The following is a 4,528-nucleotide window of genomic DNA, read 5'->3' as shown; positions in this document are numbered from 1 at the left end:
TTTTCGGAAAAACTGGCAACAAAACAGTGTTTTTTCAGAAGAAAATGCAATTCCTTTTCAACTTAAGAAATTTTCAAAAGAAGATGAACAAAATTTGATTTGTGAAAATAAATGAAATGGGCTTCAAAATGATTTCAAATTGCCTTAGAAGATTTTTTAAACATTTTTTTTGAATAAAACAAAGAGGGAATTCTACTTGGGCCAAGCCCACTTATATATACGTTGAATAAAACAAGAGGAATTCTACTATGGGCCTTAGTTTGAGTTGTAAAATGTGTATCAAAATGGATAACTTTAAGCCTTGAATATTGTGACCTGCATTAAATTAATACACTTTGTTAAACCTTATAAACTTATGTATACCACATGGCGTTTTGCAAATGATTTATACTTGAAATTATTTTCAATGAAAACTTATAAGGGAAAAGGGACATACCATTTGGACTAAATTAAGTGGAATTCTACTAGAGAGAAATCTTGGTGTGTTTTGTAAATATAAAATTGGAAATGAGATATATATGAAAGACCCTTATGCTAACGCATTTTTTCAAAAAAAAAAAAAAAAAAAAAAAAAGGAATTCAACTTCTTTTCTTCAAAAAACAAAAAATTTTGCCTAATATTTCAAAATGATATGCCATGACAAGTTATACAAGATTTTAAACTAATATAAGCAAAATAATTACAAAATCACACCTTGAAAAAAAAAAATATTAATTTTTTACCGTATATCTACGGATTTTTAATATAATAAAAATATATATATACGCTGTTTTGTATAGGATTTGTAATGGAATATAAAATTGTCGCGTTTCGTAAATATTTCCCTTACTCGATACTCATGTATACCACATGTTTTAAATGATTTATACTTGATTTTTCTCTTGTTTGGAGAAACTCTTTAAATTTGGTTTTCAAAAAAAAAAAAAAAAAAAAAGGAATTCAATTTCTTCAAAAACAAAAAATTTTGCCTAAATTAGATATGCGACAAGTTATAAAAAAACAATATAAGCAAATTACAAAATCACACCCAGCTCAAAGGTCCAAAATTCTTAATATTAGTGCAACAAATTCGAAGTAGGCTAAATTTGCAATTTCCCTTTAAAGTGAACCAATAAATCCAAAACGTAAAAGTGGTAGCTTTACACTGTGGTGGAACCTCACATGATTAAGCATGATTTTGATCATTTGGAGGACATTAGATACAAGCAAGAAGATGAAACTTCGGAGAAAAACATAAAACAAATGGCAGCTGAAGGGGACATCTGTCCGAGACAAATGAGTAAGTTACAGCAAAGTGAAGCAAAGAAGAGGGCATCTAGAAACAGAAGTATACCTCCCATAGGAGTACGAACAAGGAGTATTAAATCCAAAACTCAAGGTATACGATGATAGACAAAGCCTTATTTTGGAACATCAGACCAGTTAACACTCAAGAATCATTTGAGAGGTTAACTGAGTTGAAGAGAAGACAATAATATTCATACATAGATATAATGGAACCTTTTTAAGATGACTGGGGTTACAACATGGTTTGATTAATGCATCAGGTACAATATGGATTTTTCGGGAGGGCGATTGGCAAGGTACAATGGTGGAGGATACAGTTCACTCTCACGATGAAGCATAAATGTGTGTAGCAAGATTTTCTAGTCTCTGCAATACATGCAAAGTGTGATGCTACTGAAAGATTAAAATTGTGGGACTCATTAAAACATTAGCTGATATCAATTCTATCCCTTGGATAGTAGGAGGAGATTTCAATGTTATTATTTCAGGGGAAGGAGGACTTCCTGTGACAATCAATGAAACAGTCGATTTCTCTATGTGTATCACTTCATGCGGATTAATAGATTTGAGATTTATAGACAACAAATGCACTTGGTGGAATGGTAGAACTGAAGAGAACTGTATATTCAAAAGACTGGATAGAATTCTGTGCAATCAAGAATTTTTAGATCTCCTTCCATCAAGTGAAGTTTCTCACTCGATAAGGCATAGTTCTGATCATGCACGCCTACATTTGGAATGCAGTGACAATGAGCAGCCAACAATCAGATCTTTTAAGTTTCTTAACTTCTGGACTTCTAATAAAACTTTTAGTGATGTAGTGGAGCAGAACTGGACAGCTGATTTTACTGGCAATCTCTGTTATGTCTATCAACACAATTAAAAAGGATTAAAAGTGCTTTAAGTCGGTGGAGTAAAGATACTTATGAAAATATATTTCAACAAATTGCTATTAATGAAGATACTATTCAACGTAAAGGAGTTGCAGTTTCAGATTAATACATCTATGTCCAATAACAGTTATTCAGATCACATGCTGAGCTTAATAGATACTTGCATCTGAGGAGAAATATTAGAAGCAAAAATCAGGTATGAGGTTGTTTAAAGATTGAGAAAGAATAGATTACTCTCTTTTGGTGGAAGATTCATACTGATCTCTCATGTGCTACAGACCATGCCCATCTATTTGTTATCAGCTATGAATCCACTAAAAGGAGTCATTAACAACATACATCAGATATTTGCCAAGTTTTTCTGGAGCAATACAACAGGAATAAAAGGCAAACACTGGGTAGCATGAGACAAACATTGTTTCCTAAAATAAGAAGGAGGGTTTAGATTCAAATCTCTGCATGTTACGCCTAATGCACTCTTTTTTAAGTTATGGTGGAATGATAGGACTTCAATAATCTTATGGAGTCAATACATGGTTAACAAGTATTGCAAGAAGTTAAACCCAGTAATAGCTACAGGAAGAGGGGGTTCACATGATTCGAAGAAGATAATTTTACTCAGAGAAGATGTATAACGCCTGACAGTGGCGGAGCTAGTAAGAGCCAACGGGGTTCATTTGAACCCCCTTCGGTGAAAAATTAAATTATATATACAAGGTGAAAATTATTTTTTATGTATATATAGTAGACGTTGAACCCCCTTATCTTCTTCGGTTGTCTGCTTCTTTATATTTTTGAACCCCCCTTTGTTAAAATTTTGGCTCCGCCACTGACGCCTGATTTGGTTGAAACTAAGACAAGGAAATTTCAGTTTTTGATTTGAAAGCTAGATGAACCTCGATGCCTTATACTTTATCCTACCTGAAGTACTGAGAGAGGAAGAGATAGAGGTCACAATCTTTGTACCAGATGGAACATGGAATACTAAGCTATTGCATGATAGTTTGCCAGAATAGTTTGTTTAGCATATTACAAAAAGGTAAAACCTCCTATATATTCTTGAAGAGGGAAATGATACAATTTTTTGGGCTTTGGGAAATATGGAGGAGCAGATGCAGTGTGAAATATGACAAAGACAAACATGACATGAGAAGATCCCTTTCCTTAATCTCTTTTAATCTTGCTAACTTTGTGAATTCTCATTTTCAGAACATCAAGATTGATGCTAACTGGAAAAACATATTGACTGTGAAAGTGATGATTCGCTTTCGTAAACAGCATCTCGAATCGCAAAGATGTCACTTGGATAATCTCCAGCAGGTAACCTCCATGATTGAGTACCAGAGTTGGTTTGAGGCTATCTCGTGGGGCTTCCGTGAGTCAGTTGTACTTGCACCATGCCCTGCATATATATCCACATAGGAGCAATACAACCACCTAACCTTTGCCACAATGCTATGGTGAGCAATCTGAGTGCAAAAGTGACTCTGATGCACGCAAGGTGTTTGATGAACTATTTCATAAGGCGTAGACCGATATTTTCCTATGTAATGATCAGTTATTCTATTGTGACAGTGATAATGAGATTCTCGATAATAAGTATAACATGAAAGTTGGCGATTTGGCACAGGAAATTTCAGCACCTACTTTGCTCCCTTTAACACCGATGGAGTCTACCTTCGAGGCTGGGAGATTCGAGAAAAGAAGGGTAGAAAAGTGCAAGTTGAAGGCTCAAAGAATGTGGTTCTGCAGAAGCTGGTTGCTACCACAAATATCGAAGAGGAGTTGGTTCTAGAGGAGTTTTCTCCAATTGTCTAGGGATTATTCACCATCTTCACATCTGGTGCTCGCTTCCATGACATTCGACCACACAACAAAATTGAATTACTAGGGACTATCCCATTTTGTAGTTGTGTTGATAATTGATTCGACACATGGCAAGATTTTGAAGTTGATTCATGTGTGCCTTTATTTGTTGAATCTGAAGAGCTAACATAAATTTCACATGAAGGATCATGGTTGATTCCTTTTCATGGTTGTGAGTCTATATTGCTGCATGATAAGAACTCCACGATGGCTAATGATGTTTTGGATACTAAGAAGGTCTCCCTAATGAAATTGTCCTTATTGAGTCTAAAAATCCAGTTTGGGCTGCCGAGTTTACATTAATTGTTGTTTGTTAAACAACCACTACTACATGATTTTCAACTTGTAGTTTTGAGTGGCATAGTACTCAATTTGGAGTTGCTTGAACGGACAATAGTTAAGGTTGTAAGAATTTCTAATATCAGCTATTCACCAGATGTTTTTTGTTTATAAACGCATCGTGGCAACCTTGAACATCACA

General features: G+C 34.5%; 1 long non-coding RNA gene across 4 annotated transcripts; it reads left to right on the top strand.

Annotated features, from left to right (window-relative positions):
* The first annotated feature begins 1,130 nt into the window (after positions 1 to 1,130).
* On the top strand, positions 1,131 to 4,262 carry LOC132056633 (uncharacterized). 4 transcript variants are annotated; one of them, XR_009414872.1, is made up of 3 exons: positions 1,131 to 1,379; positions 1,549 to 3,641; positions 3,757 to 4,262. It is a non-coding gene; the product is annotated as an uncharacterized LOC132056633 (long non-coding RNA). The 4 variants fall into 4 exon arrangements; XR_009414873.1 differs by lacking the exon at positions 1,131 to 1,379 and having other exon boundaries at positions 1,505 to 2,377; positions 2,460 to 3,641; XR_009414874.1 differs by lacking the exon at positions 1,131 to 1,379 and having other exon boundaries at positions 1,505 to 2,898; positions 3,053 to 3,641.
* The last annotated feature ends 266 nt before the right edge of the window (positions 4,263 to 4,528 follow it).

The sequence above is a fragment of the Lycium ferocissimum genome, chromosome 5 (genome assembly GCF_029784015.1).
Source record: "Lycium ferocissimum isolate CSIRO_LF1 chromosome 5, AGI_CSIRO_Lferr_CH_V1, whole genome shotgun sequence".
In the NCBI taxonomy this organism is placed as follows: Eukaryota; Viridiplantae; Streptophyta; class Magnoliopsida; order Solanales; family Solanaceae; genus Lycium; species Lycium ferocissimum.
The sequence above is the reverse complement of the archived record's forward strand: the minus strand, read 5'-3'. Positions and strand labels throughout refer to the sequence as shown.